Genomic DNA, 26,171 nt, shown 5'->3' on the forward strand with positions numbered 1-26,171 from the left:
GGAGACTGCTTGTCAGACCTTCAAAAATATCTGGTCTCAGGTCAAAACCTGTTTAAAGAAGACATCTAACAAATATAAGTCTTTCGCAGATAAGAAGAGGCGGGCTATTCCACCACTAAAAATTGGAGATCGTGTCTGGTTATCTACCAAAAATATTCGTTTGAAGGTTCCATCTATGAAATTCGCCCCTCGTTTTATTGGTCCATATAGGATCATTCAAGTTATCAATCCAGTATGTGTTAAACTTCTTCTTCCTAAGAATCTTCGGATTTCCAATGCCTTCCATGTGTCCTTGCTCAAACCTCTCATCATCAACCGTTTCTCGACTCCTCCCTCAGCACCGCAGCCAGTTCAAGTTCATCAGGAGGAGGATTTCGAGATTACTGAGGTATTGGATGCAAAAATTTCGCGAGGAGTCCTCCGTTTCCTCGTTCATTGGAAGGGCTTTGGTCCTGAAGAGCGTTCATGGATCAAAGCTGAAGATCTTAATGCTCCTGCCCTTCTGAAGAAGTTTTATTCCAAAAATCCGGACAAGCCCGGTTCCAGGCGTTCTGTGCCCACCTTTAAAAGGGGGGGTACTGTCACTCACCGGACTGTGAGTGCTTCTTCCCGGACATTTAGGAACCGTGGCCGTCCTCCATCCTGAGGGACTGCGCATGCGCAGCCCTTTCTATACCTCCAGTGTATGTTCCTTTAACTTAATTGGCAGATCAGGCAACCTCCCTATATTAAGCACCTGTGGTCATCACCACATTGCCTGATCTTGGAGTCTCATTCCCCATGAGTCTCTGAAGGTGTTCCTGTGTTTCCTTGTTTTTCCAGCCCTGCTGATTCCTGTGGTTTCCAAACCACTTCTACCTCTGTGGTTTCCAAACCACTTCTGCTACTGTGGTTCCCATACCACTTCTACCATCTACTGAATCATCGTGACTGTGAGCTGATTCCTATCCGCTGCCTCCGTGCACTACAGTCTTCTAATCACTTCAACTCTACCATGTATCATTGGGACTGTTAGCTGATGCCTATCCGCTGCCTCCGTGCATTACAGGCTTCAACCACATCCACTCACCTGTTCATGATTGTGACTGCCAGCTGATTCCTATCCGCTGCCTCCGTGCACTACAGGCTTCAACCTGCAACTCGTCTGTGTTTCATCATCGTGACTGCTAGCTGATTCCTATCCGCTGCCTCCGTGCACTACAGTCTTCAACCTGCAACTCGTCTGTGTTTCATCATCGTGACTGCTAGCTGATTCCTATCCGCTGCCTCCGTGCACTACAGTCTTCAACCTGCAACCCGTCTGTGTTTCATCGTGACTGTTTGGCTGATTCCTATCCGCTGCCTCTGTGCGCTTCAGTCTTCAGTCCTTGTCAACGCTCCCGTGTTTTCTTGAGTCTGCCTCCACTATTGCTACCCGCTATTCTCCGTGATCAACAGTGCCTGTTCAACTCTGCTCTCCCGTGTCCCATCGTTACTGCACCTGCTGGTTGCTATTGGCTACCTCCGTGTTCCCGCAGAGACCCGCTGCTGCTACTCCTCAGCACTACTCATCCATCTACTGCTGATCCGCTCTCCACGCTTTCCTGTGTTCCCTGCTGGTCTACCTTCCCGTGCGCTGCACCTACTAGACCACCGCTTCACCCATCCAGGGACTTCGCATCCTGCCGGCCTCCTGCCGTTCAGGTATCTCTGCACTCCTGTCTGACTGCCTCCTGAACCACGGTATGCATACTTCTCATTGACTGTGCTGTGTATTGCATACCTTGCTGGACTGTGTTGGTTCTCCTCTGGAGTGTGCTATCCGCTGAGTCTATTGCCATCATTGACTGTGTTATCTTATGCTGGACTACTTCAAGAGACTTTCTATATTGGCAGTATTGTTCAGTCATTTATACATTTATATTGTGCATATTACTGTGGAGCAAAGTCAAGGTGCCCGTGTATATATTGTGTTGCAGCCTCTCCCCGTGCACCTCCTCACATATATATTCAGTAGTACAACTTGCTAGTGGCAGACCACTGACTCCTGTTTACAGTTTCACCTGTTCCAGTATCCCCTCACATAGCAGTGGTACAACTTGCTATCGCAGACCACTGACTACCCGGATACCTCCACTTGGATTCCACTCCTTCACTCAGACAGCGGTACAACTTGCTATCTGCAGACCGCTGACTCTCATCACCCCCTCGTTTCTGTTGGACATTCCTCCTCACTATAGCAGTGGTACAACTTGCTACCGCAGACCACTGACTACCTTCACGTGCCCTTTGTCCATACAGTTCCTCGTGTATTACTACCTCCATATTGCCAGTGCTGCTAGTCATAGACTTTCCTGAGCATCTCATCACCTGCTATTTCCTGTTCCGTGATCACCCTGCTACCAGAGTACCATATTACCACCTATACTGCTCTGGTAAGCCTATCACCTGGTGATCCCTGGGTAAAGACTCCTAGTGCCCGTGACATATACATTTCTCTTACAGCATATACACTAGTAAATATATACAAACACACACACACACACAGCAGAATAATATATTATATACTTGCTTCTGAAGTTGTAGCATTGTCTGTTTAATCCATAATGTATTATCTGTATTGTATGTATGCATTTATGTACTGTATGTTTGATTATCTTTGTAAAGTAAAAGACTTGTATCCTTATGCCTGTTTTGTATGTTTAGGTAACTGGAATTAATAGGATGAATGGATGTTTATATAGATAATGCAGTATAGTAAAGTAAATGATAGATTGGTATTTATTTAGCGATTAACACATAATTGTGGGCTATTTGTGTAATATTTAGGCGAGATATATATATATATATATATATATATATATATAGCCTTGTCAAACACAGGAAACGCGTAAGTCGCTTCTACGGATTTCTAGTTGTCATGCGCAAGGATGACAACTGGGACACCTTGTTTATGGTTGCCATGGTATTAGGCGAAACCTCAAAAGGTTGAGTGAAATAATGCCTCTAAAGTACATCTGAGATGTCACGGGTGCGTGTTATTCGACATGACTAAAATAGCGAAAAAGACTGGTTATTAATAAGATCAAAGGCATTGTATCATTATTATGGCGGATCCCAGGATTCTATAACAGTTTGTAAACTCTGGCTTTTGCAACACATACAGGCGCTCCTGGAGTTGGACCACATTCTGTTTCACAGGGGGCCTGCTCCTCGGCCCCGTCCAAACCAGCAACTACGCCAACGTCGCCGTCCGAGGGATCGCATCTTCAGGCCACGTGTCAGCCTCTTTGGGATGTCAGATGCGGAGGTTGTCCATCGCTATCGGCTTCCTCCACATGTGATCTTGCATCTGTCAACTAGAATTTGTTAGTTTAAATGTATGTCAAATATTGATTTTAAAAATATTTAATCGTACTTGAGTTGTTACTGTTACACAATGTGTTATATAGTGCATGTGCCTTGTATTTTTAATTGCCGCTACTATAGAGTAATTTTAGTTATGTTTCAACTATTTAGATATTTACTGGTAATGTAGGCCTACTACTGAAACAGATTTAACAGCTAAGGCTATGTGTCCTGTGAAAAGTGTACACCGGCAGGTGTATAAGTATTAGTTTGGTGAACAGTATAATCTGAAAATCTGGAATGAACTTTGGTTTGCGGCCATTATTAGACATTGTTATTTTTCATAGGATGGTAATGATACATATATATTTAGCATAGAATGAAGCTATGACTCATATTTTAGTATGTTATATTTTGTGATGCAGGTATATCTTTACTCATAAATGGAATTAATCTTGGTTTCTTTTGTCTTTCCTCTTATCCTACATAGGAGACAATGTGTATCCCTCCTGCCCTTGGCTCCTCACTCCCATATTGAACCCACACACAGAGCAGGAGGAGGCCGATAACTCGGCTCATAGGGCCACCAGATCGGTCATTGAGACGGCTTTTGGCCTCTTGAAGGCTCGCTTTCGCTGCCTTGACCGGTCTGGTGGCGCACTCATGTATGAGCCGAGTAAGGTGTTTAGGATCATCGCTCTGTGTGTGGTGTTCCATAATATTGCCATCCGGAGTGGGGCTCCAAGGGACATGGACGAGGTTGCTGGGGTGGACGAGGTGGAGGAGGAGGAGGCGGCGGCAGAGGCGGAGGAGGAGGAAGACCTTGTAGACCCCCTTCGTGAAGCAGTGCATGGCTCCAACTTCAGGCAGTATGTTGTGGAGCCATACTTTTGAGGTAAATGAGTTTTTTGCACTTTTAATAATTTCAAATTACAAAGCTTTCTGGAGAAATAATGACCAAGCTTAGTCAAAGTAAGATTGACTAATGTATGTTTAGTCCAAATCTGGACATAAATAAACATGGGCTGGTGTGATAGTGAAATATATTACATGTGTCATAATTGTTAAAAATCAATTACAACCTGTAATATGTTTTTAAAATGTGTGTGGGATGTATAGGTAAATGCCTCTAAGTTTCGCATCAGTGTATTTTGGTAAATGCACCTTAATGTGTTAGTTTTCATCTACAGGCTAATGTGGCTACATAAACGTTGTTGTGTGCAAAGTTTTGTACTGTTTGCACATTCCCTTCTTTCCACGTTTGCTGCTTGTATTAGCTATGCACCTAAAGGTCAGAATGGTGAAGTATGTAAATGTCCCATAGTGTAAAAAAGTCCCAGCCAAATATATGGAAAGAAAATGTACCCTAACTCTGCTCAGTTAGGCATGTGAGGCTTATATGTTATAGTATAGCACTTATAGTGGTGAGAAGTGGACATTTCTGACACTTGGGGGCAAATGTATCAAGCTGAGAGTTTTCCAGCGGGTTTGAAAAGTGGAGATGTTGCCTATAGCAACCAATCAGATTCTAGCTATTATTTTGTAGAATGTACTAAATAAATGATAGCTAAAATCTGATTGGTTTCTGAAACCCGCCGGAAAACTCTCAGCTTGATACATTTACCCCCCGGTGTTTTTTTATATATAGAGGCTGCTGAGAACTTGGCCTGTAGTGCTGGCCTTTGCGCCATTGCACTGACATTGGAGTTGGTGGATGTTGCAATGGTGAAGGCTGTTGACAAATGTAAGTATCTATAGTGTTATCTGCACTAAAAAGTGACTGTCAATTGTGTGTGCCTCATATAATAATGATGTTAGTAAGCCTTGATTGTGTGGGTGTGCTAATTAAACGTATGCCAATGTGCTAGTTATGTAACTAATGGCTTCGAGATATTTTTTCATGTCTAATGGAAAAATATGACACAAATATATAGCTCAAACACACAAGCCAATATTAGACATTATTGTGTAGAATCTTACTAGATTTTTAACCATTTTCAATACAGTGGGCAACTTCTTGATCATCAAGTCCTCACCTAGGTACCTAAATGCAAGTTAGTTGTAAGCTAATATTGACTTAGTAAATGCTTGTTTCACATTCAACAGGGCGCGTTGGTTTGCGTTTTGGAGTAGTGCAATTCGTGTCCTCCCTACATGTTGAAGTATTTCTCCAGAGTTCCAAGCCTGCTTATTTCTCTCTTCAGTCTGGCCAGATTGACATCTCTTCATCCAAGGAACTTTGCCACACACAGACCATTGACTTCTTTGCTATGTCTTTGTTTGGCCGTTTGGATTCATATCTGTATGAAATAAATCCTAGCCTGCAAATGTGTCAGCAATCTGTCGTCATTAAATTTTGTAAGATTACTATAGTGCAGTGATTCCTCTTTGAAAACACATAAATCCATATGTAGTGCTTTGGTAACTATTGTGGAACATGTGTCCTTGTACAATATATTGAATCAATGTGTGGTTCTTGTGTCCTTTGCCACAGACACACCATAGCCTACAAACACACTCTCTGGAGTTTATTTAAAGTTAGAGTAAGTCTGGTTAGTTTGGAGGTTTGTATGTGTGTTTGTTTGCCTAATGTAAAATTTGTAGTGCAACATGGTATGTGCATAGCAACATAGGCATTGGGAAAAATACCATGTTTAAAAATTACCCTTAAATGTTACAGGAGCTCAAACACTACAAAGCTTTGGCCCTTGGGCAAACAGGGTCAAAATCGTCCTCTTGTGCTATTGTTTACAAGTGGCCCAACACCCACATGGCAGACACAAAACCCACACTAACAATTATTGAAAATGCGTTAGTGCCAGAAGCTAGTGGAGTATTTCTGCAAGGGCGTATTCACATTATGTGTAACCCATCTTTGGGACAGCAGATAAACCACTCTCCACCCTTTTCTGGGTGCATTTACATGTAAACTATTTGTGATATGTAATAAATCAACTATATTGATCATTGGTCCAGCCAGGCAAGGTCCCATTTAAAGGGCACACAGATAATCAAAATTAGCACTACTTAAATTAGTCTGAATACACACATTGTTAGCAAGCACTCACTGGACATATTTTGTGCATCTCACAATGTATGCCCCAAATAGTGTTTGAACAAACTGGATATTGGATTGTGCGGTCTAAATGTGTCATTGCTTGTCAATACAATGCGCATTTATTTTGTCCTCTGAAAGGGCCAAGTATCCAAACCAAGCCACATTGCGGATAGGTTTCTCTTCAAATTATATATATATATATCTATATCTATATCTATATCTATATCTATCTGTGTGTGTGTGTAAATAGTCTTTAGGGATACTTTGTGCCCTAACAACTATGCCTGTTTAAACATAATAGCAAATGGGCAGAAATAATCAGTACTTAGAAAGTGTTAAACAACACATTATTCTTGACTAACTTACATACTGACTTGTATTTAATGAGGCACACAAATACTTGAAAATGTATTTATGCACTGATTCAAATTACTCAGTTGCACCTCTTGCATTTGGACATGGTTTGGCCAAGGGTACTTATTTTCTATAGTTTTTTAGGTTAGTGGCTTTTTAAGATTAAGGGCCCATGTTACATTTCATTTTACATCACCATCTTATCCAAGAGTGTCTGCCGTAGCACACATAAGTCCTTTGACTGTTTAATGTCTGGTTGATATTGTAGATAATGTATAAATGGTTATGTGAGACTTCCTAGGTGATAGTTTTATAGTTGCGTATTTTGCTACATGGGTAACTGGCTCTGTGATATCAAGCAATCTAAACATACCAAAATACCATTTTGATTATGTTGGCCGTTATGTCAATTACCTTGCCCTTGCTTAAATTAAAGCAACTACTGTAAGCAATCTTAAACCTAATGACCTGCCCACTATAAAAGAGTATGAATGCCAGTTTTCGGAAGCAAACAAACTCTATGGTCAATTTCAGAAAAAAAAAAATACAGGCTTCCGTATTGTATAGATTTGGGCTGGATTGGTGGCTCAGATCATAGTGATTTCTAAAAGCACTACTGGAGAGTGCCAAATTTGAGTCAAATTAACTCTGGGACATCCATCACTAATTTATGTAGATAATGTGTTGTCTACTTTCTTGGATAACAGGCTGTGGTTCTTTGGCAGAGGTAATATTTTTCTAACTGGCGTGTGCATGAAATTATCTAACATTATTAGCCAGACACACATCAAACTGCTCACAAAACACTACAGCCTTATATTATTTGTAAACATATGTGCCTACTGCAATAAGGACAGGAATGAACATTGATCAAAGTGGTTTGCATAAGCCCTGCTGGTGTACAAGACACTGTGCATTAGCACTAATCCAAAAGTCAAGTTCCTTCCGATATATGTTACATCTAGCCACATTAATGACGGAACATATTTGTAGTTAACATTAATTAGCTTGTGCCATCCCTTGAATGAATTAAACTTGACATTTTGTGGCATTTGCACCAGTGATTTGTGGCTCATTTGTGATAGGTGACATAATAAATTAATTTACATATCCTTTACTGGTGGAATTTGCCAACCTAGAAAGGGACACTGTAGTAGTTATATGCTTGGTTTACAACCATTTACTCACACAAACACTGCAACTGGGGTCAAATATGTCAGTTTTTGGTAGCCATTACCCAGTATTAGCTTAGTGTAAAATGCATCTACTATGGCTGGCATCCACATAACGATAGTTTAAATGTTATAGATTTTAATTCTGGATTTGTGATGCACATATGTGCAAACATTTTGTCACGGGCACTAGGAGTCTTTACCCAGGTATCACCAGATTATGGACTTACCAGAGCAGTATAGTTGGTATTATGGTACTCTGGTAGCGGGGTGATCACGGAACAGGAGACAGCAGATGGTAAGAGAATGCTCGAGGAAAGTCTATGACTAGCAGCACTGGTAATAGGTGGATAACTGTACACGAGGAACTGGATGGACAAGGAAACGTGAGGGTAGTCAGTGGTCTGCGGATAGCAAGTTGTACCACTGCTATAGTGAAGGAATGTCCAGAAGTAACTAGGAGGTGATGAGAGTCAGCGGTCTGCGTATAGCAAGTTGTACCGCTATCTGGGTGCAGGAATGGAATCCAGGTGAAGGTATCCGGGGAGTCAGTGGTCTGCGTTAGCAAGTTGTACCACTGCTATGTGAAAGGATACTGGAAACAGGTGACTCAGGTAACAGGGAACAATGGTCTGCCTCTAGCAAGTTGTACCACTGAAATATATAAGTGAGGAGGAGCACGGGGAGATAAATGCAATGCAGAGTATACACGGGTACACTGAACTTGATCCCACGATGATAGGCACAAAATAATAATAATAACTGAGCAGCACTGCACAAATATACAAAGTCACAAGAACGATCCACGCTAAAAGGAAACACAGTCAAATGATGGCAATAGTCTCAGTGGATAGGAAACTCCGGAGGAGAACAACTCAGTCCCGCAAGATATGCAATACACCAGCACAGTCAATGAGAAGTATGCATACCGTGGTTCAGGAGAGCAGGCTGTCAGAGAGAGGTGCAGGGATACCTGCACGGCTGGAGGCCGGCAGGAATGCGAAGTCCCAGGAGGCTGGAAGCGGTAACCAAGTAGGTGCAGCGCACGGTAGGTAGACCAGCGTGGAATGAAACAATACTCAGGAAGCAGTAGTATATAGAACTGGACACCTGGAGAACACGGGAGAGTTGAGGCGGTCTAGCTGAGATGAAAGCAGCGGGGCGTTTGATCCAATGCAGACAGGCGAGATGACACAAGCAGGAACACTGTAGAACACGGAGACAGCGGATCGGCTGGCTCCAGACACGATGAGCACTGGGGAGTTGCGATGAGAAGGATACTGCAGAAACCCGGAGGCAGCGGATAGGAATCAGCTGAGCAGTCACGATGAAACACGGGAGAGTTGAGGTAAGCATGGTACTGTAGAAGCACGGAGGCAGCGGATAGGAATCAGCTGGTGTAGTCACGATGAAACACGGGAGAGTAGAAGTGATTTGGAAACTGTAGAAGCACGGAGGCAGCGGATAGGAATCAGCTGGTGCAGTCACGATGAAACACAGGAGAGTTGAAGTAGTCTGGAAACTGTAGAAGCACGGAGGCAGCGGATAGGAATCAGCTGGTGTAGTCACGATGAAACACAGGAGAGTTGAAGTGGTTTGGAAACCACAAACGAACAATAGGAATCAGCAGGAGCTGAATACACGAGGAAACACAGGAACACCTTCAGAGGCTCATGGGGAATGAGACTCCAAGATCAGGCAACGAGGTATTGACCTCAGGTGCTTTAAATAGGGAGTGTTGCCTGATCAGCCAATTAACTAAAAGGAACATGTACTGAAGGTTTGAAAGGGCTGCACACGCGCAGACCCTCAGGATGGTGGACGGCCACGGTTCCTAAACACACGAGAAGTAGCACTCACAGTCCGGTGAGTGACAGTACCCCCCCTTTTAAAGGTGGGCACAGAACACCTGGAACCGGGCTTGTCCAGATACTTGGAATAAAACTTCTTAAGAAGAGCTGGAGCGTTGAGATCTTCAGCTTTGATCCATGAACGCTCCTCAGGACCAAAGCCCTTCCAATGAACGAGGAAACGAAGAACTCCTCGCGACATTTTTGCATCCAATATATGAGTAATCTCAAAGTCTTCCTCCTGATGAATTTGAACTGGCCGAGGTGCTGAAGGACGGACCGAGAAACGGTTGATGATGAGAGGTTTGAGCAAGGACACATGGAAGGCGTTGGAAATACGAAGATTCTTAGGAAGTAGAAGTTTGAAACAAACTGGATTTATCACTTGAATGATCCTTTATGGACCAATAAAACGAGGAGCGAATTTCATAGATGGGACCTTCAAACGAATATTTTTGGTAGATAACCAGACACGATCTCCAATTTCCAGTGGTGGAATAGCCCGTCTCTTTTTATCTGCAAAAGACTTATATTTGGCAGATGTCTTCTTTAAACAGGTTTTGACCTGAGACCAAATATTTTTAAAAGTTTGACAAACAGTCTCTACAGCAGGAACTTGGGTGGGAGGGAGGGCAGGAAATTCCGGAAAAGACGGATGGTGACCGTAAACCACAAAGAATGGAGTTTTAGAAGATGACTCATGGTACATGTTATGAGCGAATTCAGCCCAAGGAAGCAATTCTACCCAGTTGTCTTGATTTGGCTGACGAGAACATCCTAATAAAGATCTCAAGATCTTGATTGACCCTTTCAGTTTGTCCGTTTGATTGAGGATGGTAAGAAGATGAGAGTGATAATCGTATGCCCAAGGTCTTACAAAGGGCCCGCCAGAATCTGGAAACGAATTGTACTCCTCTATCTGACACAATCTCGGACGGACATCCATGGATACGAAAGATTTCTTTGATGAAATATTCAGCCAGAGTAGAAGAAGAAGGCAAACCAGTCAAGGGAACGAAATGTGCCATCTTCGAAAATCTGTCCACCACTACCCAAATAGTATTGCAGTTTTTACTAGGAGGAAGATCAGTAACAAAGTCCATACTAATATGGGTCCATGGCTTGGACGGAATGGGTAGTGGTTGAAGCAAACCCGCTGGAGTTCTGCGGGGGGTCTTGAACTGAGAACACAATTCACATGCGGCTACAAACTCTTTGACATCTCTCCTCATAGAAGGCCACCAGTAGCTTCGAGAGAGGATCTCAAAGGTCTTGCGTTCACCAGAGTGTCCAGAAAATCGAGAAGAGTGAAACCACGAAAGGATTTTCTTCCTAAGAGCAGGAGGCACGAGGGTTTTCCCAACTGGTAGCACCTTAGTGGAAGAAGCAGCCAGAGAAACACATTTGGGGTCTAATATAGAGTGGTTGGGAACCTCTTCCACGTCTGAGGACGTCACAAAGGCTCGAGATAGAGCGTCTGCTTTTTAATTCTTTGCAGCTGGTTTGAAGGTTATGATTAACTCAAAACGAGAAAAGAAAAGAGACCATCTTGCTTGACGAGGATTCAAACATTGAGCAGACTGTAGATATGACAAATTCTTATGGTCAGTAAAAATTGTCACGGGATGACGGGCTTCCTCCAACAAGTATCTCCATTCCTCCAATGCTACTTTAATAGCCAGCAACTCCTTGTCCCCGATGGTGTAAATCTTCTCCGCAGGCAGAAGACCCCGAGAGTAAAAGGCACAAGGATGGAATTTTTGTTGCTCCGATCTTTGGGAGAGAATGGCTCCTAAACCAACATTAGAGGCATCTACTTCTAGGAAGAAGGGAAGCGTCACATCAGGCTGTCGAAGAATGGGAGCAGAGGAGAAGGACTCTTTAAGAAACTGAAAGGCTTGAAGAGCCTCAGGTGACCATTGCTTGGTATTGGCCCCTTTACGAGTCAGGGCCACAATAGGAGATGCAATCGAAGAGAAATCTTGAATGAAGCGTCTATAGTAATTGGCAAAACCTAAAAAACGCTGAATGGCACGAAGAGTAGTTGGCTGAGGCCAATGTAACACAGCATTCACCTTTTCTGGATCCATTTGCAGACCAACTCCGGAAACAATGTATCCCAAAAATGGAATCTGGGGCAACTCGAATGAACATTTTTCTAGTTTGCAGAATAATGAATTTTTCCGGAGTCTAGAAAGAACTTCTGCCACTTGTTGGTGATGAGACGGCAGGTCCTGTGAAAAGATCAATATGTCGTCCAGATAAACGACGACACATACATATAATAAGTCCCGGAAGATCTCATTAATGAAGCCCTGGAAAACAGCGGGGGCATTACATAACCCGAAAGGCATTACTAAGTATTCATAATGCCCATCCCTGGTGTTGAAAGCTGTCTTCCATTCGTCACCGGACCTGATTCTAATTAAATTGTAGGCACCACGAAGATCCAACTTGGTAAAGATCCGAGCTCCCTTAATCCGATCAAATAGCTCAGTAATCAGTGGAATGGGATACCGATTTTTGATTGTAATGGCGTTAAGACCACGAAAATCTATGCAGGGGCGTAGTGATCCATCCTTCTTTTTTACAAAGAAGAACCCAGCTCCAGCGGGAGAAGTAGAAGGTCGAATAAATCCTCGCTGGAGATTCTCTTGGATGTATTCAGATGTAGCTTGAGTTTCAGGTAACGAAAGTGGATACACACGACCCCTAGGAGGAGTCTTGCCAGGTAGAAGATCAATCGGACAATCCCATGAACGATGAGGAGGAAGACGTTCAGACTGAGTTTTATCAAATACATCGGCAAATGAAGCATATTGAGGAGGGAGTCCCGTTGAAAATTGTGAAATGGAGGATTGCTGTATTTTAAGAGGAACGACTTGGGAGAGACAACGATGATGACATTCAGCTCCCCAAGACGTAACTTGAGGAGTGCGCCAGTCAATCTGGGGAGAGTGACATTGAAGCCATGGAAGGCCTAAAACAATCGGACTTGTAGTAACAGGAAGTATTAAAAACGAAATTTCTTCTTGGTGTAGAACACCAATCTGAAGGGTTACTGGAGACGTACTCTGGGTGATGAGACCATTGATAATGCGTGATCCATCAATAGCAGTCACAGTAATGGGTGTCTTCAGGGTAATCACTGATAGGGACCATTGATTCACGAGGGATTTAGAAATAAAATTTCCCGCGGCACCAGAATCAGTAAGTGCTTGGGACTTAAAGGATTTGGTAGCAAAGGAAACTGTAACATCAAAAGCACAAACTTTTAATTTCGTAGAACATGGAGAGGACTCCAGGGACCCTAACTTCACCTCTCCAGAACTAGTTAGGGCCTGGCATTTCCCGATTTTTTTATTTTTTTTTTATTATTTTTTTTTAGGGCATGAATTGAGCATATGTGTGGAATCAGCACAATAGATACAAAGTCTATTCTTTACTCTTCGGTTCCTCTCCTCAGAGGTTAATTTGGAGCGTCCTATCTCCATGGCTATCACAGGAGATGAAGCTGGACGAAGTTGAGAAGTTGAGCGAAGAGGTGCTTTAACTGAAGTTGTTTTTTCAGACTCCCTTTCACGAAATCTCATGTCTACACGATGGCAAAGAGAAATCAAATCCTCTAAAGAAGTAGGTAGTTCTTGAGTAGTCAGTGCATCTTTAATTTTATCGGAGAGCACCTGCCAGAAGGCGGCAATTAACGCTTCAGTGTTCCACTGAAGTTCAGAGGCTAATATCCTAAATTGAATGACGTACTGGCCTACTGTACGAGAACCCTGACGTAAACGGAGGATGCTGGATGCAGCGGAGATGACACGTCCTGGTTCATCGAATACACTTTGGAACGTGGAAATAAATTTGGCACTATCCTGTAATAATGGATCGTTTCTTTCCCACAGAGGGGAAGCCCATGCAAGAGCTTGTCCAGAAAACAATGAAATAAGATAGGCCACTCTGGAACGATGAGTAGAGAAATTTTGAGGTTGGAGCTCAAAATGAACTGAGCATTGATTGGGGTCTCTATCATACTTTGACGGAGTAGGGAGGTGAAGCGTGGAAGCCGTAGACACCTGGGGTGGCACTGGGGAAACGGAGGAAAGTACAGGAGTGTCAACATTAGCTGTGATATTCTGTCCAGATGTTCTTTGGGAGGCTAACGCCTGGTAACATTGTAGCAACAGCTGTTGGCGAGCATCCTGTTGCTCCATACGGGTAACCAGATGCTGCAGCATCTCTTTAGCTGTAGGTTCCGAATCTGGGTCTGTCATGGCCTGATCTTACTGTCACGGGCACTAGGAGTCTTTACCCAGGTATCACCAGATGATGGACATACCAGAGCAGTATAGTTGGTATTATAGTACTCTGGTAGCGGGGTGATCATGGAACAGGAGACAGCAGATGGTAAGAGAATGCTCGAGGAAAGTCTATGACTAGCAGCACTGGTAATAGGTGGATAACTGTACACGAGGAACTGGATGGACAAGGAAACGTGAGGGTAGTCAGTGGTCTGCGGATAGCAAGTTGTACCACTGCTATAGTGAAGGAATGTCCAGAAGTAACTAGGAGGTGATGAGAGTCAGCGGTCTGCGTATAGCAAGTTGTACCGCTGTCTGGGTGCAGGAATGGAATCCAGGTGAAGGTATCCGGGGAGTCAGTGGTCTGCGTTAGCAAGTTGTACCACTGCTATGTGAAAGGATACTGGAAACAGGTGACTCAGGTAACAGGGAACAATGGTCTGCCTCTAGCAAGTTGTACCACTGAAATATATAAGTGAGGAGGAGCACGGGGAGATAAATGCAATGCAGAGTATACACGGGCACACTGAACTTGATCCCACGATGATAGGCACAAAATAATAATAACTGAGCAGCACTGCACAAATATACAAAGTCACAAGAACTATCCACGCTAAAAGGAAACACAGTCAAATGATGGCAATAGTCTCAGTGGATAGGAAACTCCGGAGGAGTACAACTCAGTCCCGCAAGATATGCAATACACCAGCACAGTCAATGAGAAGTATGCATACCGTGGTTCAGGAGAGCAGGCTGTCAGAGAGAGGTGCAGGGATACCTGAACGGCTGGAGGCCGGCAGGAATGCGAAGTCCCAGGAGGCTGGAAGCGGTAACCAAGTAGGTGCAGCACACGGTAGGTAGACCAGCGTGGAATGAAACAATACTCAGGAAGCAGTAGTATATAGAACTGGACACCTGGAGAACACGGGAGAGTTGAGGCAGTCTAGCTGAGATGAAAGCAGCGGGGCGTTGGTCCGATGCAGACAGGCGAGATGACACAAGCAGGAACACTGTAGAACACGGAGACAGCGGATTGGCTGGCTGCAGACACGATGAGCACTGGGGAGTTGCAATGAGCAGGATACTGCAGAAACCCGGAGGCAGCGGATAGGAATCAGCTGGTGTAGTCACGATGAAACACGGGAGAGTAGAAGTGGTTTGGAAACTGTAGAAGCACGAAGGCAGCGGATAGGAATCAGCTGGTGCAGTCACGATGAAAAACAGGAGAGTTGAAGTAGTCTGGAAACTGTAGAAGCACGGAGGCAGCGGATAGGAATCAGCTAGTGTAGTCACGATGAAACACAGGAGAGTTGAAGTGGTTTGGAAACCACAAACGAACAACAGGAATCAGCAGGAGCTGAATACACGAGGAAACACAGGAACACCTTCAGAGGCTCATGGGGAATGAGACTCCAAGATCAGGCAACGAGGTATTGACCTCAGGTGCTTTAAATAGGGAGTGTTGCCTGATCAGCCAATTAACTAAAAGGAACATGTACTGAAGGTTTGAAAGGGCTGCACACGCGCAGACCCTCAGGATGGTGGACGGCCACGGTTCCTAAACACACGAGAAGTAGCACTCACAGTCCGGTGAGTGACACATTTAGAGCTTTACTCTGCAGATCCTAGCCATGTTTACATTAAATATTAAACATTGTGTGGACTATAGAGACATTTAGTTCTGACATGGATGCTTTGTCAGCTACGACACCCTAAATAGTTAGTGAGTCAAAACGGATAATTAAACATAGACATAAGGGCCCCAGAGTCATTGTGGACCTTAACTTGACACACTTCTTATTTCAGTCTCCTGTCCAAAACCATGTTACAATGCAAGGCCTTCTAATTAGTTTTTGGTTTGCCACATAAGTAAAAATGTGACTGTTAGTTCATGTACCACACAAATAATTGCTTGCTTATTTGTACATTATTATTATTATTATCATTTATTTGTTAGGCGCCACAAGGTTTCCGCAGCGCCGCACATAGTACAAACAGTAGACTATACAGGGTATAACAGTACAGAACAATAAACAAAAGTACCAATACTTCAGAAACTCCAGGCAGGCAGATGCAATAGACACGGAGCAGAAGAACGGGTAAGGTGACAGGAGGGAAGAGGGCCCTGCTCAAGCGAGCTTACATCCTAAGGGAGGGTTAAACAGACCAGGCACAAGAGGAGCCAGTTGAGGGAATGGGAGAGAGGGGAGAATGAGTGAAGGAGATGGGGGTTAAGTGGATGGTTGGTAGGCTTTGAGAAAGAAGTGAGTTTTGAGTTCACGTTTGAAGGAGCACAGAGTAGGAGAGAGGCGGATGGAGCGAGGGAGGTCATTCCAGTGAAGGGGGGCTGCACGGGAAAAGTCCGGGGTTCTGGAATGGGAAGAGGTGATCAGAGTGGAGGAGAGGCGGCGGTCATTGGCCGAGCGCAGGGAGCGGGTGGGAGTGTGAATGGAGAGGAGGTTAGAGATATAAGGGGCAGTAGAGTGGGAGAGAGCCTTGTAAGTGGTGGTGAGGAGTTTGAAAAGAATTCTGTAGGGGAAGGGGAGCCAGTGTAGGGCAAGGCAGAAAGGGGAGGCAGAGGAGGAGCGGCGTGAGAGGTAGATGAGTCTTGCGGCCGCATTGAGTATAGAGCGGAGGGGGGAGAGACGGGAGTGGGGGAGGCCGGTGAGGAGGAGGTTGCAGTAATCCAGGCGGGAGATGATGAGTGCATGTATGATGGTTTTGGTGGCCTCCTGAGAGAGAAAGGGACGGATGTGGGCGATGTTGCGTAGTTGGAAGCGACAGGCTTTGGCAAGAGAATGAATGTGGGGGGCAAAAGAGACAGAGGAGTCAAGGGTGACACCCAAGCAGCGGAGTTGGGTGACAGAGGAGATGGTAGTGTTGTTAAAGACAATGGAGAGGTCATGGTGGGATGGGAGGCTGGGAGGAGGAAAGACAATGAGTTCAGTTTTGGAAATGTTGATTTTGAGAAAGCGCTCCGACATCCAGGAGGAGATGGCGGAGAGGCAGTCAGATACCTGAGCGAGGAGGGTGGAGGAAAGATCAGGTGAAGAGATATAAAGTTGAATGTCATCAGCATAAAGGTGATACTGAAGGCCAAATGAGGAGATATAGCGAGGAAGTATAGAGCGAAAAGAGTAGAGGGCCAAGAACGGAGCCCTGTGGGACTCCTACAGCGAGAGGGTAGGGGGAGGAGGAAGAACCAGACATGGATACAGAAAAGGAGCGGTTAGCGAGGTATGAGGTGAACCAGGCGTGGACAGAACCAGAGAGGCCGAGAGAGAGAAGAGTTTGCAGCAGGAGTGGGTGATCCACGGTGTCAAAGGCTGCAGAAAGGTCAAGGAGGATGAGTAGGGAGAAATGACCCTTGGATTTGGCCGATAGGAGATCATTAGTAACCTTGGCCAGGGCAGTTTCGGTAGAGTGGAGGAGGCGGTAGCCGGATTGGAGAGGGTCAAGGAGGGAATTGTCCGAGAGGTGCCTGGTTAGGTGACTGCAGACAATTCGCTCAAGTAATTTAGAGGCATAGGGGAGAAGAGAGATAGGGCGATAGTTGGCAAGAGATGTGGGGTCGAGATTGGGTTTCTTGAGGATAGGAGAGATGAGAGCATGTTTAAATGAGAGGGGTACTACACCAGAGGAAAGTGATAGGTTGAAAAGGTGTGCGAGGTAAGAGCAGGCAGTGGGAGAAAGAGAGCGAAGGAGGTGAGAGGGGATGGGATTGAGAGGGCAGGTAGAGGGTGGAGAGGAAAGAATGAGAGAGCGAACTTCTTCACCTGTTGTAGGGCCGAAGGAGCACCAGAGTTGGGTGTTTAGTGGGAGGTGAAGCGAAGAGGGAGGCGGGAGAAGCGGAGGAGGAGATGTTCAGTCTGATGGCCTCAATTTTGGAAGAGAAAAAGGTGGCAAAGTCAGAAGCGGACAGGAAAGACGGGACAGAAGGGGGTGGGGGGGAGAGTAGGGAGTTGAAGGTGGCAAAGAGGCGGCGGGGATTGGAGGACTGAGAAGAAATGAGGGACTTAAAGAAGGATTGTTTGGCGAGGGAGAGGGCGGAGCAGAAAGAAGAGAGGATAAATTTAAAGTGAAGGAAGTCGGCCAGGGAACGAGATTTCCTCCGGAGGCGTTCAGCAGTGCGAGAGCACTTTTTGAGGAAGCGGGTGAGTTTCGAGTGCCAGGGCTGGGGAATAATGCGGCGTCTGCTGACAGTAGAGGCCGGGGCGACAGCGTCCAGGGCAGTAGAGAGGGAGAGATTGTAGAGGGAGGACGCCTGGTCAGGACAGACCAGGGAGGGAAGGGGTGATAGGAGAGTTTCAAGAGAGGAGGACAAGGAGGTATGGTCAATAGCGTCAAGGTTGCGCCTGGTGTGGGTGGCTTTGGGCGAGGCAGGAGCAGGGGAGGAGGACAGAGTGAAGGAGAGGAGATGGTGGTCAGAGAGTGGGAAGGGAGAGTTGGAGAAGTCAGAGAGATCACAGAGGTGAGAGAAGACAAGGTCAAGGGAGTGACCAAGACAGTGGGTGGGGGAAGATGTCCACTGAGTGAGGCCTAGGGAGGAGGAGAGGGCGAGAAGTTTGATGGTGGCGGGGTCAGAACAGTTGTCAATAGGAATATTAAAGTCACCAAGTATGATGGAGGGAAGGTCAGAGGAAAGGTAGTGGGGGAGCCATGAAGCGAAGTTGTCAAGGAAAAGGGAGGAGGGGCCTGGGGGACGGTAGATGACTGAGACACGGAGGTGGATGGGGGAGAAGAGCCGGATGGAGTGTACTTCAAAGGAAGAGAAGGAGAGGGAAGGTGAAGTGGGAATGACCCGAAAAGTGCAGTTGGGGGAAAGGAGGAGACCCACTCCACCTCCTGGACGCTCATCCGGTCTGGTGGAGTGGGTGAAGGAGAGGCCCCCATAGGAGAGGGCGGCAGGTGAGGCAGTGTCAGAAGAAGTAAGCCAGGTTTCAGTGATGGCAAGAAGATTTAGAGAGTTGGAGATGAAGAGGTCATGGATGGAGGCCAGTTTGTTACGGATGGACCTGGAGTTCCAGAGGGCACATGAGAAGGGGAGGGAGGGAATAGGGGAGATGTGGATGAGATTGTCAGGGTTGATAGAGTTAGGGGGAGGGGGAGGGTGAGGGGTGGGGCAGCGAGAGATGGATGAGAGAAGGGGGCTGGGGGAGAGGATGGGTATAGAAAAGGAGCGGGGTGGCATGGTGAGGGACATTGAATAATCATGTTGAAATTGGTCTGCTGCATGAACAAACAGTCAGTATTTAAATTGTGTGCCTCAGCAAACACTATTTTGCTGCCCTTGCATTGTAACATGGTTTTGGACAGGAGACTGAAATAAGAAGTGTCTCAAGTTTAGATTCTTCATGATTCTCGCGGCCATTCTAGATATAAACTTCACATTTGACAAATAAATGTCTTGTCAGACACGTTAAAAAAAAATAAAAAAATTATGGACTGTAGACTCTGTGTTTTGAGATAACAATGTGCTTAGACATGATAACAAGTATTGTTTTTTTACAACCATATTAGAATATGCAATCTCAAAATAACAACCAAATAATTTCGTTAGTATTACCAATTTTATTTGTCACACAAATCTCATATTTTCAAACATATATTAAATCGAGTTGAACGTCAAGACATAAGAAACAATGCTCATTTTTTTTCCGACTTCTTATATGGGATTGTATGTTTCTGACTCCGGCTCTGACTTCAGCTTACCAGTGATGTAGCGGAATCAGAGGAACCAGCCAAACTTGCAAGGGGAACAGATTGTGTCCGACGCTGTGAAGGTGCAGGGTCATGGCCAGGAGGGTGGAAAGAGGGCACGACAGGGGGGGGGGGACACGACGAGGGGGGCCAAAGGCACGGGCAAACAAAAAACAATAAAGATGGGCTAGGTTTGGATCAAGGAGGGGGTAGTCAACAGACACACCAGGGAGGGAGGAGGCAACAGACACAACAGGGAGGGAGGAGGCAACAGACACAACAGGGAGGGAGGAGGAAACAGACACAACAGGGAGGTTGGAGGCAACAGACACAACAGGTAGGGGGGAGGCAACAGACACAACAGGGAGGCTGGAGGCAGCAGACACAACAGGGAGGCTGGAGGCAACAGACACAACAGGAAGGCTGGAGGCAACAGACACAACAGGGAGGGGGAGGCAACAGACACAACAGGGAGGGGGAGGCAACAGACACAACAGGGAGGGGGGAGACCACAGACAACTGGGTTTGGGGGCTGGTGAAAGAATAATCTGAACTGGGTGAAGGGAATGTGCCGGAGGTGCGTTGGGAGTGGGCATGCAAGAGATCACTGAGGAGTGTTGTTATAGTTGACATTGTGGTATTTAGAGTATCCATTTAGGTGGGGTGTGTGCTCATGAAAGTGGAGAGTGTGTTATTGAGAGTGGTGAGTTGTTGATCCATGTGTTGTACAGTGCTAGCTATTAGTGCCAGACGAGTATTCTGTGCTACAGTGGTGTCTTGAAGTCTTTGGGATGCGAGTGAGAGTGTCCGCACCCTTACATGTTCAGCTGGATCCAGCTGAGGGTCTTCCACATCACGGGCAACTTCTTCCTGCACCTGTGGAGCAGGCTGCTGCTCAGATTCTGTAGAGAGATAAAAAAAAACACTAAGATATTATATTCAAACAGTAAGGTACAATATTATATGTGCAATCAAATTTTACAACGCGTGATGTAGCATTGGTAAAGTCTCAGCTTACATTGAATGTGCTAACAGGCCTTGACAGTCCACAAAAGCAGACATTGCCACTTATGGTGCCACATTTTTCTAAAAGCCCTACATTTTGAGACATTTTGTCTTCAGTGTGTACATTTCATTTCTTACAATGTGATAGGCAAAGACATTGTGCAATTAAAGTTTTCCTTCAGACACATCCTGAGAGTTGACATATTTGCTCAGACAGACAAACATTTACAGACATTAACTAAGCAAACTCATCATGTACCTAGTCAAGCGGCCTCTCCTGTTCGGGGTGGTCTATGTCACCCACCCCAACAATCTCCACCAGTGCAATTGCTGCCCTTGCATGCTCCTTTAGTGGTGTTAATGCTATGTCCATGGGAGGACCACCACCAGTCCCTTGGGCATGTCTGTGGTGTCGAGCTAGCTTGGCCTTCAGTCGCCCATTATAGTCTGCCCATCTGTGGAATAGACAAACTTTATGGTGCCAAATAGCAGCTTTCAATTCCAAATTATATAAAAAAAAACAGTGTACGTTTGCTATTCACTCCAATTATTAAAAAAAATAAAAACTGTAAAATGTGTGGGCCTTTTCAAGCATGGATAATGTGGTAAACTGAATATGTAAATGTGACCAAGGCCCATGCTGCTTTTTAATGTCAACTAAGGCCCTGATAGAGAAATGCTTTATAGACACAAGGTGGTTTAAGCTCACAGTTGCCTTACTACTATTTTCTCACAATCTACATACATATCTATATATAATAATAAACTACTATACACAGTCATACAACTTAAAAAGGGCTTTAAGAAAAACATTTACTTAGTACCTTTTATGGACTTCATGCAATCGTCGCACATAGGGCGATATCTCATTAATGGCTGCAGTGATTTCATGCCAGTGTCGTTGACGCTTTTGACCAGTTATCTGGCGTTTGTCTGCATGGAATTTAAGTAACACTTGATCCACCAACACCTCCAGTTCCTGGGTTGTAAAATTGTGTTTACGCCTGATTGGCAGGCCTTGTGCCTGTTCGACATATTCCTATTGGAAAGATAAGGAGTGTATTTATTGGAAATGCAAACAGTCAGGTGCAAATAAAGATTGTAAGGCCATCCACCCTCTTAAAAGGTAGCATTTTGCAAACTTCTACCTATGTAACAAGCACATGCCTCTTATTCTAATAATCATTGTTGCTTCAATATTTCACCATCAGTGACTTAGACCACTGTTTTTTTACCTCATTGCCCTACAATAACTACTTCAACATTCTGCTACTACTACCACTCTCCACTTTTAAAATCATAACATTGGTTATCAGGTTATCAACACACAAAAGTCACTTATATCACATTCAGATTTTCTGAGTGCCAACCCCTAGATTATGAATAAAAATTTAAGCTTATTGTAAAAATCAGCCACCACCACCACCACAATTAATAGTGTGTACTACAAATGTAAATTCTTATTGAATCTTCTAAATAAGTTGATACATTTAGAGCCATGTGTCCATCAATGCTATAATCAACTTATTAGTGAGTTTGTTAGGGAGAAGGTAATTAGCATAGTGTAGCCTTAAATTGTATACTTTCCATGTAAAATGTGAGGCCAAGGCCACTTTTTGTAACAGTTTGATTACAGCAATGACACACATATTTCTTCCGAAACAGCTGCCTACATTATGAGAGTCAAACATTTGGTATATATTACAATATGTCTGAACATTTTGAACTTACTGTTTGTTTGTTTGGTAAGAAGCAAAGCAAAAAAAAAACCTTCAATAATCAGCTTGGTCTGCCCTGCAAAAAAGTAAATGAACAGGAAGGAAAGCAAAGTACAGGTGCAGGATTGTATTAATAAACCAGGTGTACACTCTTTTTCCTAATTGCAGAGCACAGAGTACTCGTCTCATCCGCGACGGACGCCATGTTTTTGGTGGAAGAGGCAACAATTATACACACACACAGGTGTCTGAAAGATCCCCGTGAGACATGAGCGCACCCATACGTGCTCAGAGAACCAATCGGAGCGCAGAGTACTCAGAATTTTGTATTGATCAGAAAATGAGGTTCGCAGTCTTCTCCAGACGAGAGTTACGTGTTTTGACCGAGGGCATGGATAACGTGCCCTCGGGAATATATGTTTCTAATGAGGTGAAGCTGCGGGCGTACCTCAGAGTCCGTAGGCATATACGCCTGAGATTCAACCGCCGGCGGACGGTTGTACAATTGCAGTGGCGGTGGAGCGACTTCCGACGCCGACAGCCCCAGCTGGTCCAGGAGCTACGGCAGGAGATTAGAAGAAGTGAGTACTCTATTAATTGCATAAAATGTGTGTAAACATATATTTTTGATATATGTATCCAAATATGTTCACCCAAATCACCTGACATGGCCTACCACTACACTACATATCAATCTTTCTCCACACTGGAAAGGTCATTCCCCTTCCAATGCACCCAGGCTGCTTTGGCTCCTGTCTCCTAAATGTGGCTGCTGAACATTTACTTTCCAACATGATTTATTGTGGCACTTCAGAACATTAATGCAGGTTTTTGATTCAAACTCTCCAAAACTTGACCCCAGTGCTGTTACTTGCTGACCTAAGCTGAAAATACATTTGCAAATTTGAGTGGCAGATGTGTTTTTATTATTGCCAAAACATTTTAAACGCACCTATTAAAAACAATATACCTTAGCTAATGTTCCTGGATTTGGAAGGTCCCATAAAGTGCAAACATATTACCTACTGATATACAGTCAAGTCCATAAATATTGGGACATCGACACAATTCTCATATTTTGGGCTCTATACACCACCACAATGGATTTGAAATTAAACAAACAAGATGTGCTTTAACTGCAGACTTTCAGCTTTAATTTGAGGGCATTTACATCAAAATCAGGTGAACAGTGTAGGAATTACAACAGTTTCTATGTGTGCCTCCCACTTTTTAAGGGTCATGAGAAGTGCTTAGTGCTAATCATGTTTATCTCTTTTCTTTTTTCGTAGTTAATATTTGTCTCTGCTGACAATGAGAAGTTTTGTAAAAATGTCTGATCACTTGATTATCGTTAGACTATCGTATATTAAGCTGATCAATCTTAGAAGAATATCCAGTAATTTTTTCCCTTGTTTCCAACAGTCCGGGCATGTTGGGAACGGCAGCAACGCCGCCAGGCAGTGGTGGAGGAGGAGGATGATGAAGAGGAGGAGGAGGTGCCTGAGGCCAGGCAGAAGGAGGAGAAGGCTGCCAATGTGCCTGAGGCCAGGCAGGAGGAGGAGGAGGCTGCCAATGTGCCTGAGGCCAGGCAGGAGGAGGCTGCCAATGTGCCTGAGGCCAGCCAGGAGGAGGAGGAAATACCAGAGGCCAGGGAGGAGCATGAGGAAGATGACAATGTGGCAGAGGCCAGGGAGGAGGAGGAGTAGGCTGACCAGGAGGAGGAGACGACGGAGGAGGTAGGGGCGGGCAGCCAAGAGGCAGAAGCGTTGGGAGATAGTAAGTATTTTCAATAACTGCTGGACATAATTGGATAACATTGAGATGTCCATTATACTTGTAAATAATCCCTGCTGACACACATGTTGATTAAATGGTGACATAAATGTCACAGGTTAAAATCATAATGGCCCTCCAAATTTGAATTTCTTTAAAGAGAAACACAGGCAGAGTCATCTTAACACATGGGCACGCAGGGCAGGGGCGACACAAACAGATGGGCCCGATAGCCTTGTTAACTTGTCAGTATATTAATCTATTTTTTTGAATTTCTCATCTAAACCAATTTGTTTTTAATTCCTATGAGTGGTTGTGTAGGTACTGGCCCACTGTAGTACTTTGCCCTGGGGCCTATAATGCTGTTAAGACCACCCTGTCCATGCCCCTCTCCCCGGAGCACACCAGAATGTAGTACATCTATCAAAATGCTACACCAAAGCCTTATCAACGTCTATTGTGTGGCTCAAGGCATTTGTATCTAGAGGCCTAACATTTAAAAGTAATGCAACAGTACATATCTGTAGTAAGTCCTGTCTGCTTTGAAAATTAGTGTGCCATAGAATTATTTGTTTCTTTATTTGTTTTACAGCACACATGGAGCAAGTTTGGACCTTTCCCCCCATCCCACCATCGGCCACAGAACTGCAGGTTGCGATTTCCAAATATGTGGGGAAAATTAAAAAAACTTCAAAAAAAAATCCAAAAATATTCACATAAAATAGTAAAAAAAAATAAAGGCATGGGCATATTTGTATGGTTAAGTAATTTGTAAATAGTGTTTAGGCGAAATGTAAATAGTTTTTGTTTCTATCATTTTCTTACAATAATCAAAAGTTTACAAACTAAATCATTGGTGTGTGTGTGTCTTTATTAATCTATTAAAAATGCACAACATCTAAGGTCAATAAAGAATGGATATGTATTCCCAAAAGACTAACATTTAATCTACAGATTTTGGACACAAATCCTTCATCGTGCCAACATTTATAGAGCCCTACTAATTGTGGCTATCAGCAAATAAAGATACACAAAGTGTATTTTGTATATTTTGTAATGAAATCTTCACTAACATGTGTAATAACAGTAACTCCATAAACATAAGGCAATGGCCAGGAATCCAACTCATGACACCAGCACAGGGAGTCAGAGGTGTTAAATAATAAGCCACCATGCAGAACCGGTGCTGGCTATAGTATTTTGCAAGACCAGAATATGGTGATCACATCCAAGCACAAGCAGTAGCTGAAGAAAAAAGGTTTCCATTTGCTATTTCCATGTCAGCCAAAGGAACATGTGCCCTCCACCACAATCCACCCCTGCAAGAGGTAGGCCATCCGTAGTAATAGCAGACACATAAATAATGTGCCCTGGGGGCAAGAATCATTCCAAATGGTATATGTCAAATGCCATAGCTCATTAACTAGTTCCCCAAATCATGTGCCATTGTATGATAGACCAAGGTTAGCTTCAAGTGTCAGAGCAAAGCCAGTCACACATTGAGGAAAACATCGAAACTGTACACAGATGAGTCCATGTTTGTGAATAGAACTCATGACCTCAGTGGTGTAAGGCAGAATTGCAAGCGATGCAAAGGTCCATGGTACTGGAGCGTGGTGAGCGTTCACTTTGGAGACAGATGAGTACACCACTTAATGTGTACGCCGAGGATCCAGATGAAAGTCGGTCTGCAGGCAATGTTGCAGTTAACTCCAAGGAGGCTGTCCCCTACAAACCCCCCCCTTCCCCCCCACCACCACTTAGTCCATTCATAGTAATAAATGTCAGCATGCACATAATAATGTGCATACGAACTGTGGGCCCTGAGACTTTTCTAAAGTTCCCCCCAAAAAATGAGTTTATTACAATACGGGATAAATATGAGGGCATTTTTAAGAATGTGGTTGAGCGTGTAG

This window comes from Mixophyes fleayi, chromosome 2 (genome assembly GCF_038048845.1).
Source record: "Mixophyes fleayi isolate aMixFle1 chromosome 2, aMixFle1.hap1, whole genome shotgun sequence".
Classification (NCBI taxonomy): domain Eukaryota; kingdom Metazoa; phylum Chordata; class Amphibia; order Anura; family Limnodynastidae; genus Mixophyes; species Mixophyes fleayi.